The 17,946-nt window shown below is 34.6% G+C and overlaps 1 protein-coding gene and 2 pseudogenes across 2 annotated transcripts in view; 1 reads left to right on the forward strand and 2 right to left on the reverse strand.

Moving 5' to 3' along the window:
* The window catches only part of PDE3B (phosphodiesterase 3B), a 150,892-nt gene that overhangs the window by 83,775 nt on the left and 49,171 nt on the right, over positions 1–17,946 (reverse strand). The gene's annotated exons all lie outside the window — the stretch shown is intronic.
* On the reverse strand, positions 5,592–6,719 carry LOC129080539 (actin-related protein 2/3 complex subunit 2-like; annotated as a pseudogene).
* On the forward strand, positions 13,030–13,699 carry LOC129080540 (MOB-like protein phocein; annotated as a pseudogene).

Here is a 17,946-nt window from a genome sequence, read left to right on the forward strand (position 1 = left end):
AGTTTATTATAAAGTCTGTCAATGTTCAATATGTTGGTAGAATTTAAAAAATACTTCTATTTTTAACTCTAGTCTTTTCCCCCCAAACTGCTCATTCATTATGGGAAAAATGCACACAACGTTGTGTTTTCCTGAGATAAATGAGTCTCGTATAGTGATAAGATGTGCTAATTATTGACCATACAACTATTAAAAAGTAAACTGACCTAGCCTTTTTGGTATGGTGATGGTGAATGTGGACAGATAAATAAACCATTAGGTTGGCAACGGGTATGTCAGTACAGGCACTGTTTACTAATTCACCAATTACTAATATAAATCAGATGCAAATTATGTACCTTCAGCATCTAGGAGAACAAGGTCTGATATGTTCCTTATGATCCCAGCATGAAGCAAACTGATTGCCTAGCATAGAACAGTTGATCAATAAACACTTGTAGAATGAATTAACTATAACTAGTACTTGTCATATTTTACAAATTTGAAATTTTATTCATGGAGTCTATTAATACGATTAAAATTAGCTAATATTCATTGAGAGTATACTATATGCCTTTATCCCATTTAAGACCTGTGGTTGTCCTTATCGTTACAGTTAACTATGGCTAAGAGAGACTAAGTATTAATAACTTGCCCAAGTTTACATGGCAAGTGAGTGGCAGACCCAGAATTCAAACTGTGGTCTTTCTAACTACAAAACCCAGTCATTTTAATGACAATATTATATTCAAGTATTCACAACTTCTTTTTATGCTGAGAGTCTCTACCATGTAAGTCTTTCATCCTATAGACAAAAACCAGTTTACAAAAATAGGAAAATAATGAATTTGCAAATGATAAATAATTGCAATACACTATTTGCCTTCCTGGCTCTAAATATGTGGCCTCCTGCTGAATTTGCTTTCTTAACCATTTAAAACAGTATATGCTCCTATTAGAGAGTAGAACCACTTGATGCAGTGAAAGAAGTGATCTATCAATTTAGAATATCAAGGCTGAACTACCTTTGTTCCAAATGTCAATGTTGGAAAGAGTGCACTATCATTAAGTTTGTCATAAAGATAAAATAAGAGTGTACTTGATAAAATATCAAGCACTACAAAAATGTTCATAAAATGGTATCTTATGTGTTGATATGCTATTGTCTACAACACATTGTCTAGATTGCTCACACTTTGAATATGTTACCATGTGTTGCTGGCTTCTGGGGGTGGGGACTACAGGAGGCATCAGCAGGAGAAGAGAGGGCCCAGGAGAATGAGGCTCAGTTACTTATAGGTGGGAGTATCAGCTCCTTCCCAAGCAGCACAGGTTGACAGCAGCTGGATTCCTCCACTGAAAGCTATAGTTTCCCTCTCCTACAGCTTCATCAGATAACCTTTGTCTCTTCAGGTCTCAAGCGGTAATAAGGGTTATTTACCTTAACTCTCTTCACACCTTTATAAACAGTCCTTTAACAAATGATTTTCAGGTACTCCATTTTAGTGTGCCATTTTTTTCTTGCTAGAAGCCTGACTGACACACTACTCAACTATATTATAATTTCCCTTGATGATATGGACAGTTTCTTATATGTCTTCTTTATTACCCTTAGCATTCAGCATAAGCACTTGCATATAAATAAAGTTTTATTTTCTTATCTACCAATGACTAGTTTCCACTAAACCTTGAATTCTTAATTGTAAAATAAGGAATTGGAGTAAGTTGGATTAAATGGTCAACTAAGTCCATTCAAGGAATCATGTAGAATTATTTTTTCTCTGCTAATAGTTGAAACCCCATCAATAAATTTTTACTTCTTTGTGTTTGATAAGCATGGGATCACAAAAGCAAATGAATAATTGTTTAGCTCAGGATTGGCAAACTTTTTATGTAAAGGGCCAGGCAGTTAATATTTCAGGTTTTGTAGACCAAAGAGCAAAATCAACCTACTATGTAGGCATTTCTGTAACAAAAGACAAATATATTTCCACAGTTCTGTTGACAAAATAACTATAACTATAATAGTGAGTATAAATTTTTATAATACAGAGCTGCCAATGAGAAAATCTTAATTATTTTGGGTGGAGGGCATTTCATTTAATTGGGATTCAAAGCTGGAATTCACTATCATCAAAATTAATGCTCATCTGTAATGAGATTTCACATTATTTCACCTTTGAAAATACATCTTTTCATACAGATAGGTACTGCCAAATATTGATACCAGTCCACAAGCATATGATTTTAATGGAGCATATCCATCATTTGAAAGGAATTTACAGGATTATATTAGATTCTTCTCTTGGTATTTGCATATTAGCATGTTATTATATTGCAGATAATCCATTCCAACTGAAGGTTACACTGGAACCTTGGAAGGACATTGACTGCACAGTTAAATGAATTTGAAATATGGAAAACCTTGTATTTGCACTAAGTTCTGGAAAAAACACTACTAAAACTGTACTTTGATCTAGGTTATATATTTACTGCAAATTTGTATGATAATGGAGATCTCACTTCTTGTTTTAACTTTTGACAACATGTGAAGTAAAGCAGCTGGACATTACTTGTGACTCAAATAACATTCATTGTCATCAAAATGACATTTGCCACAACATAAATTTTGCATTTAAGCATTGTTATTCCTTGTAATTTTAGGTTGAATTGATTAAGAAATACCAGCATAAGCTAATTTCTGAAGTCATTCAGTCATTCAGTATTTAATAATAATGGTTAAGGGTGGTTCTTCTCATTCAGAAAAATTTTAACCTCAGCCCTGGGCTCAAAGTAATAGTAGATAGTAGTAGAAATATTACAGAAATTGTCTTTCCTAGACTGCAATGTCCTGGTTTGGGAGGAAATAAGGGAGTACAGGAGTGTATCGTCAAAGATGTCTAGCAAGTTTGGGTCTAAGCAGACAGAAAAGATAATCATATTAATAAAAATAATGATTAAGGTTGAGGAGATCTAAAAACAGCAAATTTATCAGGAATACTGTCATATACAAAATCCCGTAAGTATAAAGTAGATAAATTGGGGGCTGGCTGCTCACATTCCAAACACTGTCCATTTTTCCAAAGGACTAAATGCAGAGTTCTTTAAGTAATGTCATCTATAAAATGATATTAATAATAATTATACTTTACACTCAGGCTTTTCAGATCAAATGAAATAAGACACATGAAGGGGTTACCTATTACTGTAGAGACTGATCTCAATAAATGTAAGCATTATTTATTTAGTATTATTGATGTTACTGAGTTCTCTTGACTTGTGTTTGTTTATAAAAAGTTAAGGAATAGTTAACATTAAAACTAAAGTGTCAAAGAAACTAGCCAATAGAATTAGATTATCAAATTATCAAGGAAAAAATAAAAGTAAATTTTCATAAATATCTATGCAACTCAGAAAGAAACAAATAATTCATGAAAAGTGAACTATCCCTCTACACCATAAAATGCTTTTTGAAATTTTTGCCTGAGTCAAGTCCCATCCCACAACCCATATTAATTTGTCTATGTCTTTGTTTATAAAAACTATTAAAAAAAAAAAACAGTGGGATATTATATACCACAATCTAAATAGGAAGTTCCTAAAACACAAGCTTTCACAATCTTTCCTGTTCGAAAATAAATAAGCCACTAAGATTTTATTGTGTTGAGTAAACTTTTTAAAATAATTTTTGTTTTTTAACTTCCAAAGCAAAACATTTTTTGCTTTACCCATCTAGACATCACGTGGAATTTTAAAAATCTCCAGTGCCTGTTTCAGTTTTCCCAGAAAAGTAATGATTTTAAGACTTTATATATATTTTACTAATTAAATATTTAAACACTTGAATTGATTGAACACTGCAGCAAAGAAAAACAATAATGAATATGAGGAAATTTTAAAATTGATTTTATAGACCATTCCATATTTGTAAACTTATTTTTTATTATGCTTTTTTAAAAAGTTCAAAAACAATAGGGTAGCTGTGATCACAAGGGGAAATCCTGCTCTCCTCAAGTCCCCTAAAAATAATACTTTTAAGTATTTTCATTCTCTTTCAAATTAAATTGCATTACTCCTATCATTTAACATAGAAGCATAAAAAATTCTTCTCTTTGGTAGAGAAAATGCTGCATATATGGGGATGGATGCTTAGCTTAACATTTACTTAAGAAAATCAGAGTTATTGGATTCTTAGTCATAACTTTCAGCCTAAGTATATCAGAATTGGTGTCTGATAATAATATGTCAACTTTATACCCCAAGTGATTCAATTTATGAACCTAAGAACTGTCAGAACATCAAATATTATTACAGAAGAATTTCATAAAAATATATTCATTATTGGGAGCATTCAATTTTATTTTGACATTAAAATTCAGGTATTTGTGCCGTGGCTGGTGTGGCTCAGTGGACTGAGTGCCAGCCTGCGAACCAAAGGGTCACAGGTTTAATTCCCAGTCTAGGGCACATACCTGGGTTGTGGGCCAAGTCCCCAGTACGGGGGTGAGGGAGAGGCAACCACACACTGAGGTTTCTCTCCCTCTCTTTCTCCCTCCCCTCCCCTCTCTAAAAATAAATAAATAAAATCTTTTTTTTTAAGTATTTGTCTACACTTTTTTCATTTTCTTAATTTTTTATGAGATGTTTTATCTTCACTGCATTTTTTTACATTACCTTTTAGTCCCTGTATACCTCCCTCCCAGCAATCACCACACTGTTGTCCATGCCAGTCAGTCCCTTTTCCTTTTTGCTCAATCCCTCCACCCCCTAACCTTCCCCCTCACACTAGCTGTGATCCTGCTCTCCATCTATGAGTCTGTCCCCATTTTCATCATTGGTTCAGTTTGTTCATTAGATTCCACTGTTAATATTTTTAGGTATCTCTATATTGCTTTCCACAGTGGCTGCACCAATCTACATTCCCACCAACGTGCAAAAGTGTTCCCTTTTCTCTACATCCTCGCCAGCACTTGCTATTTGTGGATTTAATTATATAGCCCTTCTGACAGGTGTGAGATGGTGTCTCATGGTTTTAATTTGCATTTCTCTGACAATTAGTCATGTTGAGCATCTTTTCATATGTCTATTCAGGTATGTCTATCTGTATGCCCTCTTTGGAGAAGTATCTGTTCAGGTCCTTTGCCCATTTTTTAATTGGGTTGTTTGTTTTTTTTGGTGTTGGGTTTTTTTTGTTGTTGTTTTTGGGGTTTTTTTTAAGATAGAAAGATTTTCTTTATTAATGACCCCAACCGTATTTTAGATACAGGAGTTTTGAACTCAAATACTTAGGAGAAAACAAGTTAAGATTGCATTATCCTGCAACTCATTACCAGTAATATATTGCAAAGCAAAACAGCCTGGAAGGAGCGTGGAAGGGAAGGGGAGTGTGGGAAGGACAATAAAGAAAAGGAATTAAGTTGATCAAGTGGAGTTTTCTTTTCTTTTTCTTTTTTTTTAATTCTTGGGAACTATGAAGTCCTTGCAAGCACAGCTCATTTCTGCAGATTATTTTCCAAATGTGTACAAAATGGAACCAAAATGGAGAATTCCTTAAGAACCTTAAGAGGTGCCACATTAAAAGCTACGATTATCCAGTAGCAAGTGTTCCAGCCTTCAGTTGCCAGCCACTTCCTCTTCCGGTTCCCAAGAGTTAGAGGGATGAAAACGTCTTCCCCGTGATTGTTTTCATTTCCTTCTTCTCAGCATCTGGGCGTGCACGACTCAGCACCTTGAGGAAGTCAGATGTTTTTGCCTGCATACGTGTGTGAATATAGGCCTTAGAGCACTTGATGTGGTAGTGCAGGTAGTCCCAGAACGTGTGAATCAGGTTGATGGTGTTGTCTCCAGCACTGGCATTGGTGTGGCGAGGGAACAGCACAAAGGTAATGTAGCCAATGTTGTCACCCACAGCAGCGTCGGTGTCTTTCAGCTCCAGAGGAGGTTCCCTGTGGCTAAAGAGGACCTGTGGGGCTGTGGGGCTGGCTCTGCGTCCTTTGAACTCCTGCATGAACACCTTTCCAATGACCACATCATCGTCATCCTTAAACACTGTGCTGAAGACTCTGTGACTCTGTCCTTTTTAGACTCAACATACATGGTCTTATCATCTCTATAATGGGATGACTGCCCTGTTCTCGCCTTCCTTCCCCTCTTCTTGGAACTGGAAGTATTTCTCAAAGACAGAAGCAAAACAATTTCGTTTCAACATGCCAGCCTGATGCACAATGGAATCCTTGGATGCAGGCAGATTTTCAAGGTTGTACAGCAAAGAGACATTGTACCCCGATTCTGGATTTACCAAGTAACTCCCGTACACCCTCTTTAGTAACTCATCAGCACCATGTGCCTGAAGTTCCTTGTAGAATTTCAAAGAAATGCTGACCATCACTTTTGTTTTGTCTCCATTAGGATTTGAAATATGATAGAGGACACCATCAAAATCTGCAAATGTTATTTCTACTGCTTCTGGTTTGTTTCCGGCTGCCGCGTTCTCAAACTTGAGCGTGAGTGCCTCCTCGCGATGATGGGGTTGTTCACCTCCAGTAGGATCATGGCGGCGGCTGTCCCCTGAAGCCTGAACTCGCCTGCCGAGCCGCTGCCGCCGCCGCCACTACTGCCGCCTCCGGTGTCGAGTTTTGTAAGTACTTTATAATATAATTTTGGATATTAACCCCTTATCAGATGTATTGTTTTTTCCATCTCTTTTCCTAGACTCTCTGATAGCAAGGTTCCTGCCTTATTTATTCCTAAGTGACTAACAAAGTACATGGTTCATGGAAGGCACTCAAATAAATGTATACTAAATGGATAAATGAGAAAATAAAAGTCAGGACCAAGATGAGCCTAAGAAAAATATGACCTCATGAAATGTTTACAGAAACATCATCTAAAGTCTCCTCCAAATACCTTAACACAAATTATTGAATATTCCAAGGTTAGGCTGGTTTGGTATTTAAAGGTATCTAAATTGAGAATGAAGATGTAAAATTAGCACTTTACAGATGACACAATTCCTTATATAGAAAACTCTAAAGACTCCACCAAAAAACTATTAGAAACAATAAACAAAAGCAGTAAAGCTGCAGGATACAAAATCAATGTACAAAAATCCATTCCACTCTTACAGAAAAAGGACTACTGTATATATGAAACTTTCTTTTTCATAAACCTAATGGTAAACACACACACACACACACACACACACACACACACACACACACAAATGCACAAACCCAAAATGAGATACTTAACTTTAAAAAAGAGGAAACAGAGGAAAAAAAGTATGGAATATCACCAAGCAAAAACAGGAGACAGACACACAAAGGAAAAGCACCACTGAAGGCACAAAGCTACCAGAAAACAAAACATAAAATGGCTACAGGAAATCCTCATACATCAATAATTACCTTCAATGTAAATGGATTGAATTCACCAATAAAAAGGCACAGAGAAGTAGACGGGATCAAAAAACAAAACCCAATTATATGCTACCTTCAGGAGACAAATGTAAGTTGCAAAGACCGACTCAAAGTGAAAGGGTGGAAAAATGATTCTCCAAACAAATAACATCCACAGAAAAGCAGGTGTAGCCATACTTCTTATCTGACAAAACTGATTTCATGATAACAAAGTTAACAAGAGATAATAAAGATGGACATTTCATAATGATAAAGGAGACACTATATCAGGAAGACATAACACTTTTCAATATATATGCACCCAATCAGGGAGTATCAAAATGTATAAAGCAACCTCTAACTGAAGGGAGAAACTTACAGAAACACCATCATAGTAGGGGACTAAATACTCCCTTAACAGCTCAAGAAAGATCATCCAAACAGAAAATCAATAAAGAAATATTGGCCTTAAATGATGCATTAGACCAAATGAACATAACTGACATTTTACAGTCTTTCATCATAGAACATCAGATTATATACATTCTTCTCCAGTGCCCATGGAACAGTCTCAATGATAGACCATCTGTTGGGCTGCAAAACTAGCCTCAACAAATTTAAGAAGACTGAAATCATACCAGGCATATTTTCTGATCACGTGCTTTGAAATTAGAAATCAACTGCAAAAAAGAAGTTAAAAAGAAACTCACAAACGTGTAGATTAAACAACATACTACTAAAATATGACTGGGTCAAAGAAGAAAAAAGGTGAGATTAAAAGATAGATAAAGACAAATGAGAATGAAAATATGACATACCAAAACTTCTGGGATGCCGTGAAAACAGTAACACAAGGGAAGTTTATATCATTACAGGCCTATCTCAAGAAACAAGAAATATCTCAAGTACACAACCTAACATTACATCTTTTTGTAAATTTAATCTTCATTGTATTTTTCTCCATTACCATTTAGTTCCCTTATACCCCTCTCCCCCCAACCACCACCACACTGTTGTCCATGTCCATAAGTCCCTTTTCCTTTTTGCTCAGTCCCTCCACTCTCTAACCTCCCTGGTAGCTGTCATCATTTTAAAGAACTAGAAAAGAACAACAGCAGCCCAAAGTCCCCAGAAGAAGAGAAATAATAAAAATTAGAGCACATATATGCCTTTTTCTCTTATGCAATCATAGGTTAAAATAATTCGTAAAAGAACAAAAAGAAATTAGGTGTAGTAATAGAGAATATAGGAGATATCTGTCCATTTTTGGCCACCCAACATCTGAATTTCTTTTCTACATTTGAGAAATTCACAACCAGATGAGTGTTAACAACCTGAATAGCTCACTTTCCACTATACAACCTGAAAATGCCATATATTCACTACCCAACCATTCTTGCAGTTACAGCATTAGCATGTGGCCCTAGATTAACTACTCATAAACACCCACCTTTAAATAGGGGGCTCATGATGCAACAGAGGGGAATAGAGGGAAACAATCAGAGAATCCCTTCTGGGGACAGATGAAACTAATGGCAGCACCATCAAGGTTCTGAGGTAACAGTGGCGGATGTGAAGAGGTGGCATTCATAATAAGATGTAATAAGGGCTACAATAAGACGTGAGTATTCATTGTTGGTGGCAGCCATGCATGTATTCAACAGACACATCATGTGCTGTTATTTTAGCTGTGGTTTTGCCTGCTGCTTAACTTCTCTTACTTCTGCCCCTTACTTTTGAGGCTCGCTTTCCAGCTCTCCCAGTGATTCTGTGAGCTTCTCAATATACTATCATCATTTTTTTTTTCAGTTCTGAACACAGCCAGAGTTGACTTCTGTTATTTCAACTGGGAACTCTAATTTATATACCACTATTTAAAAATTTATCTAAACATTTTAGTCATGTTTTATGCTTGTGTCACAAAGCATTTGAATACTCCATTAGTACAAAATGAAATTTAAGATTATTATCTTATACTCAAAATTTGTTTCTGCACTTACAAATGGAGATTAATTATACTTTATACAATGGGTATTAATTCTAAAAAAGCAATCAACTTTTGAGTATGAATCATTTATCTCATAGTATGGGGTCTTAGAAATGTTTCAGCAAAACTTTTTGCTCTATGTTAAAATATAAAAAATTATAAATCTAGGTATTTTATTATGTAGTAGTTAAATTTGTGCAACCAAGATGGGATCAAATAAAGTAAGCAAAGGTAGCAACAGAAAATATGACTTATTTTCACTAATGTGAAATCTCTCATTATAAAAATTTGAGAAACTACAAGTAGCCACATTCCACCAAGGACATAATTTTACTGCTTTTGCTCAGAGGTCACGGAGAAAATAAGCACAATATGATCTCTTGAAATGTTATAAAATGCAAAAAAGAATAAACATAAAAGTATATTCAAATTAATTTTTTTAAAAGCCATCAGATAAATACATTACTATCATTTTATTTAAAATTTGTAAAACAATTGAGCTACAAATCTGACCAATAAAAGGACTGAGATGCTTTCTTATACATATCAGTCAATAATGCATTTACTGTTGGTCATTCTAAGGTAAATACTAGAGAAAATATCTCCAAGAAATGTCTGCTCTTGCCCTTATCTGAAAATATCTCAGAGGTAAAAGAGAAGGTTCTATAACTCAGATACTTCCACAAAAGACAAATGAATTGGGTGGGGGTGAAGATGAGGTTGTTCATGAATATCTTCAATGTGGCAGTGAGCATGATCTAGCACAATGCTATAAAAGCTTTCTGAATTTGAAAAAACATCAATGATCATGTATATTTGAGAGTTCTACTTTAATTATTTTATAGCATTTTGATAGATGAGTCGGCATACTGATACTTGAAATGACCAGCAACCTTATACAGAAGTAGAGTAGTTTCTTGATATAGATGATAGCTGAGTGAATAAAAATTTAAATATGGAAATTCTGCTATGATACAAGAATAATTTTCTGCTTTAAAAGACCCAAAAACATCAATGAAGCAAGTGTATAGAACTGGGCTTGAGTATTAAATAGATTTAAATTCTGGTTCTGTGATCTTCTATCAAGACAACCTCTGCAACATCAGTTTTCCTCATCTATAAAAAGAAAACGAAAATACCTACCTGGCAAGACTTCCATGAGAATTAAATGAGATAATATAAGTAAAAGCCCTATCACTGAGCTACCTAGAATACAATAGGCACTCAAAAAATTCTCCTCCTCTTCCTTTTCTCTCATCCTCTCAGCTCCTCCTCATTGCTTCTGGCATTCTTTATAACTTTGCATAAAAAGTATCAACTAAATCTACGTTCTTGCAATTTCTTCACAACTGTAGCAGTAAAAATATTTTCATTAAGATTTGTGTTAATATCTTTCACAAAAGCATAAAAATTTATTTAAATAAACTAAAATAGCTCCAAAACTTAAATTTCTAAAAAACTCTTTTATTTGCTACAAGCATATTACTAATAACCACCAACCTTAGAAAAATATACTCATATATCATAAACTTTGTAGTAAGCATGTTGATAGACCTTTCTATGTTAGATAAATGAAAGAAACTTGTAGAAACAGTTCTGACATTCCTTTTCAATGAGGCCTATGAGCATGCTTTGTATCACTGTCAAAATAGAATGTCATGAATCCAAGATTTAAGTGTAAACTTGATCATGGCTTCTCTGTCATTCTGGAAATGGTAAGCCTTGAAGGTTAGTAAAATTACTCACAGAATAAACAGTGCTTATTGTTATAAGCACAAATAAATGTAAAACTAAAGTTCACAGCCAAAAGAGGTAAGCCAAAAAAAGATATAAGGGAAAAAAATGCAATTTAGGAAACACGTCTATCTGATTTTTAAATTTTATTCTGTCATTATTTAATCTAATGCCCAACCTAACTCTAAAACATGATTATTGTAAAAATAATGGAAATAATCAATAACCTAGTCTAAACCATACTTTCATATAATAGATATAAAAGTGTAGAATTCTTGACAACCAAAATGATTCACCAAGGGTGTATTTATTTAAGTGAAAGATGAGACATTTGCTTTGTTCCTGTAGAGACAGAATAGCATAGTGGCTAAGACAACCACACCAACAGCATCTTACTATCTATTATCTTGAGGAAATTAGTTAAAACTCTCTGTACCTGATAGCCCTGTGTCCTCTTTTGAGAATAATAATAGTACCTGTCTCTCAGGGTTGTTCTGAATATTAACTCAATAAATACATGTAAACCTCTTCAAATGGTCCCCTGTACACAATAAATGTCAATATACATTAACATCTTATTACAATTAGTATCACTATTACTGACACTTGAAACTATCCATGATGGTTATACAACACAAAATCATCAAGAAAGGCCAACAGTTGAAAAAGTTCAATTTACCAATGAGGAGTTATTCAAAGAAAAAGGAATCATTTACAAAGGACTCATGATAAGGAGAAAGAAAGAGCACCTTGGTAGATGGAAGGTTTGGGGAGGAAGCCAGGTTTTGCCACCTGCAAAAAGGCACTATGAACCAATCCTCCAGTGAAGTGATTAGAGTTAGGATTCAATATAAGAGAAGATAACCCAGATGAACATCCCAAATTTAAAAAATTCTGGAAAATACTTAAGCCCTCCCTTGACTCCATTTCCTTCCTTCAGTAATCATCCAATTCTCTGTTCCCCTTTACAGCAAAACTTCTCAAAGGAGTTTTCTACTTTGCCCTTTCTACTTCTTAACCTGTCATTCACTCTTCTAAAAATCTGCTTTCTGTCCCAATCACTCCACTGAAATAACTTCTCAAGCCTCAAGGCCACAAAACAACTTTCATCTTTGCCAAATTCAAAGGTTAGTTCACAAACCTCATTTTGGTCATTCTTTCAGCATCATTCAACACAGTTCCATGCTTAGAACATTTCCTCTCTTTTTTCAACGATTTATCTCTTCTGGTATTCTGCCTAATTTGCTGGGTCCTCATAGTCTAATTTATAATTGAGCAAGACTTAAATCTGGGTCTCTCTTCTTTTATGGCTACCCATTGTCCCTTGATAATCTCATCCAATTTTATGGTTTTAAAAATCATCTATATGCTACTGATGTCTAAATTTTCATTTCAACACTGAACTTTCTCCTGAGCTCTAAACTTATATATTCATTCATAAATTTAACAAATATGTAGTGATAGATATTAAGATAGATATTATGCACCAGTCATTATTCTAGGCTACTTGGATACCAAGATAAATAAAACAAAGTTTTTGCATTCTAGAAAGGGAGAAAGATGAATATGGTAAGTGAAATGAAGAAAAATTAAATGGGTTAAAGGAATGTAGAATAATAGGCAGGCATAAGAGGGGCTTATTTATATAGGATGGTCAGGGAAAACCTCTCTTAAATGTTCACACCTGAACAGAAATTGGTATGCAGTGAGGGAGAAAGCTATGTGGAAATATGAAAGAAAAGCATTCTAAGCAGAAGAAACAGCATATGTAAATGCCCTCAACTCAGGAATAATTCTGATAGCACAAAGAAACAGCCAAGAATCCTGGCCAGTATAGCTGAAGTAGAGTGAAAGAGTATTTGAATATGAAAATGTCTCCAGAACCATCCGCTACATCTGGGCGTGGACTCCGGTGGCCCAGATTCTAGCACAATGGTCACGGTGGAGGGGAAGGCAGTACTAAGGCAGGACAGGCTGGGCACTAAGGCACAGGATTTCTATAATTGGCCTGATGAATCCTTTGATAAATGGACAGTACACTAGCTATTCAGCAGTATATTCAACAGAATGTAAGCAGATTGTTCCAATACTGACAAAAGTTTTGAACCACCAGAAGGCCAAGATGAAGATGAATGGAAGTATGAACATTTAAGGCAATTCTGCCTTGTGTTCAGTGGATTTGCTGTCAAACTTCAGAGTGAATGTCATCCAGATACATGTACTCAGAAGACAGCAACTGAATAATGGATTTTTATTTGTGCAGCTCATAAAACTCCAAAAGAGAATCCTGCTATAGGCTATACCAGACACACACTTGATGGTGCTGCACGTCTTCTGAATAGCAATAAATATTTTCCTAGTAGGGTTAGCATAAAGGAATCATCTGTAGCAAAACTAGGATCAGTATGCCATAGGACTTACAGAATATTTTCACATGCTAAATTTCGTCAGCAGATATCTGATGAATATGGAAATTAAACTTTTGTGTCATTGGTTTACTAAATTTGCAAGGAAATACAATTTGATGTCCAAGGATAACCTGATTGTACCAATTTTAGAAGAGGAAGTTCAGAATTCAGTTCCTAGGGAAAGTGAAGCATGAAGGGAATCATATAGGAAAAAATGTTCTGATCCTAAAATTAAGATTAATTATGTACTGTATATATATATCATTTTAAACATGTCAATCATGTATCTATATTATTGTCTCTTTGTTTCATATATAGGGTTTTGTATGCTGAGTGTTGTCTTTTAATATGGGAAATACTTTTCAAGTTATTCATGAGCTGGTATGGCACTCATGGTTTTTAAATAAAATTAGTATTATCTGTTTATAACAACTGTTAATAAAAGAATTTACGGATTCATAAAATTGATGCTGAACAATCATTGGACCACAATCCTCACCAAATAAACCCATCTATAAAAAGATGAGTGAGCTTGAGGTTTCACACAAGTCATTTGCTAAAGAAATAGTAATGTTTCCTTTAGTTTTACCTCTGAGTTTAAATAGTCTAGAATATTCTGTAGTATATAGTTTAGTCTTAACTGTTAACTTCTCAAAAATGAGGTAAATGTGTTTTAAAATTCTGTTTATAGTTTTTGATATATATTTATGATTATGTGTATATCCAAATATAAAACAAATGAAGCACTAGTAATACTGAAATAATCTTAATACTACATAAAGTATATTTTAAACCCACATACTTGGAAAGGATTTACCTTTTTGCAACAGTGGACTGTTACATACAAGATGGTGATAAGGTGTGTATGTGATGCTCCCACTAGAAACCTACCTGTCCTTCCCTTCTCCTCACTTCTCTTAACACCCACTTTCCCTCACCCCCACTCGGCACTAAACTGCATTAGCTGAGAAGTGTGTCATCAGAATGTGATTTAGCGGAGGCTTATACCTATTTATAATGTATTAATTGCTTACAGATTATAACTCATGTTAGCAATTACACTACAGGAAATATGTACTGGCATAGGCTCTTGCTTATCGTTGTTTTGCAAAATTGTTCTAAATACTTGTAAAACAGTTTTTAAAATAGTTTGACTCTCTGTTAGCAAAACTCTAACAGGTATGGCAGCATTTAAATCAAGTTGAAAAATACTGTAATATTTATTTTATGACCCTTCTCTGCAAAGTTTATGTTTGTATTAGATGCTATGCACATGCGATTATCTTCTTGCAATTATTTACAGGTCCCAAGGATGCTGATGAATAGTCATACATTTTTTGGATTTTGTTATAATTCATTGTCTTAACAAGGATTCAACTGCAGATTTTACAGTCTTATGATTTACTGAATGCAGCTTTTAACTAAGCACTGGAAGTCTGATTGCTAAGCTGGTTATAATGAGGCAGTATGATAGGCTAAAAAATTACACATGTAGCAAAGAAAATACATAAATCCATTTCTTGAACAGAGTTAACACACACTGGAAACTTTTTTTCATTTAAAATGGTTATTTTGAAATGAACATGCAAGTGTAGTCATCTTGATTTTTTTCAAATTTGAGGAAATATTTTATATCATATAGTGAGACAAATACATACCAGCAAAACTGTAGGAAACAGTAGCATACTAAGAGTGTATATATATGCTTATGCCTTTCTAAGCCTAGCAGTGTATTTGATTTTGGAACAGTGCTATTCTAGCAGCCAGTCCTTACTTTACCACAACCCAGGACTATCTTTTAAGAAGTTTTATGGTTATAGTGAAAGGAATGTTGACTCTGAAGTAATACATTTATATTAATGTCACTATAAACCAATGGGAATATTAATTTTTTACACAAACTTGCTAAATATTGAGAGACTAAACTACTAAGTTAATAAATTATATATAGCAATGTAGATGTTCTCTCTAGATGGTGACTCAATGGATTGCTGTTGCAGTAGCTGGGACTGGCAATCTGGCTGAGTATTTTGAAACACATTTTGAATAATATGGTTTAGTTTTAATGGGGAAATAATTTTTTTTCCTTACTCATTCCAAAAAAAAGTCTCTATCATTCATAAAACTGCTATGAAACAATGCCCTCCATCATGCCATTCAACTTCCCTTACAAATTGCAGTAAATTTCTCCTAGTATTTCACCTTGGGGAATGTTTCTCTCTTTACAAAATGGCAAGTGTCTTTTGAGTGTATTACAAACGTTTTGTTTTTTTAATTGGATTTCTCTTTTTACTCTGACAGTTGGTACAGATAATTTGCCAAACTAATCTCCACCTAGACTTTCCTAGATTTTTCTCCCACTCTTGTCCTTATTCTCACCTCCCACCTCTTGTATTACATAGCTCTTTTCTTTTTATCACTATTTTACATTATTAATGTATCATTTCCTAACATTCATACAATAGTTGGTATTGGACAAAGTATAAATAATCAATCAACTAATCCCTGATTTTACTAGAGAATTGACAATATCAAAATTCTTTTACTGTATAACCACCAATAACATAAATAAATTAAAAATAATATTCTGTTTTAAATATGTGTTTACCATAAGTGAGTGAAAGTACTGCTTGGTCAGACCTTCTCAACACCACAGAGCTAAAAAAGAAATAAAAGCTTCTTAAGGTCTAGAACTGGGCTGTCCCATACACTAGGCACTAGCCATATGCAACAACTTAAATTAATTAGAATTAAATAAAACATTAAATTCCATTTCACAGCCACACCAGCCACAATTCAAGGGATCAATAATAAATATGAATTTCAAAGCTACTTATAAGCCTTTGCCTCTGTAATTTATAGCCACAAGTAAAAAAGCAAGTTTTTTAAAAAGCCAAAGGAAGAATGGCATCATGTTCACTTTGCAACCTGCCAAGATCAATACAAATAACAATACACACACATGCACAGACATTTACACAGTCTCTCTTTCTGAATCTAATCATTCCCTCCCCTGGACTAGCACATGGCAAAGTAATGAAAAATGATCACAAGTTAGATTAACTAGGATGCTAAGAAAGTAGGCTTCCTCTTTAACCAACAATCAACCAACCTGCAACAGTCATTTAAAAAGGTGCACACACCATTACCACTGTCTTCACCACCCTCACCAGACAGTACTAGCCTGGTTGTGTTAAAACTGGTGTTCTCCCACAACTATTTTGAAAGCAAAAGAGCAGCAGAAAACACCCCGAACTTCAGCCAAATTATCCTGCTTGTGATTGCGTTCACTGTATATGCTATTTCCTCTGCCTGTAGAGTTTTTCTTTACCATCTTTACCAAATAAAATCCTTCTTATACAATAGTTTAGCACATGGTGTAAGTTCCACCTCCCCCATGATACCTTTCTGAGTCACCCTGTATTAGTCCAGGTTCTCCAGAGAAACAGAATAGAAAATATACAGATATAGAGATTTATTATAAAGAATTGGCTCATACAGTTACGGCAAGTCCCAAGATCTGCAGGGTGAGTCAGCAAGCTAGAACCCTGAAAGAACCAATAGTTTAGTTCTAGCTTGAATACCAGCAAGCTCAAGGCCCAGGAAGAGCCAATGTTTCAGTTTGAGTCCACAGGAAAAAAGCCAATGTCTCAGTGTGAAGGCACTCAGACAGAAAAGAATTCTCCCTTACTCAAGGTAGGGCAATCCTTTTTGTTCTGTCCAGGCTTCAACTGATTGGATGAGATGCCCCCACATTAGCGAGGTAATCTGCTTTCCTCAAAGTTACTCTCATCCAAAAGCACTTTCATAGAAACACCAAGAATAATGTTTGACCAAATATCTAGGCACTCCATGGCCCAAAGGAACACATAAAATTAACCATTACACACCCCAGATGAACTTTGATAACACAAATGGACTTCTATAACACTCTCAGATCTTAAAGCACTTAGCTTACACTCAGCACAAGGCACTCAATAATATACCATGCTCTGAATAATAGATATTTGTATAAATATTTTAACTCCAAGAATGTCATTGGCCTAAGGCAAAGACTATTTCTTGTATCATTTGTATGTATCATAGTGTCTTATGGATAACTGGTATTCAAATTTTTTTTTAAATGCAAAATGAAATAACTCTATGTGCCTAACTGTAAAGGATCTCAATCTCATTCTTTTGTGCAACTTTATAAGACATTAAGGAAATCATGAAATAATCTATAATACAATCAAAGTTCATTCTTTAACACATTATATTATATTAAGGCAGTAAGTCTGACATTAGTAGGAGGACTTTTATTTAATTCTTCCTGCAATAGAAAATTAGCACCACTTGCAAAGAAAATTAGGTCAGTCGATCCACAGTATTTTTTTTATCTATTTTAAAAACACATTTCCTATATACCCACATTAGTCACTTTTCCAATCTTGGGTAAAAC

This window comes from Pteronotus mesoamericanus, unplaced genomic scaffold (assembly GCF_021234165.1).
Source record: "Pteronotus mesoamericanus isolate MK-2021 breed Mesoamerican mustached bat unplaced genomic scaffold, CSHL_Meso_final contig_90, whole genome shotgun sequence".
Taxonomy (NCBI): domain Eukaryota; kingdom Metazoa; phylum Chordata; class Mammalia; order Chiroptera; family Mormoopidae; genus Pteronotus; species Pteronotus mesoamericanus.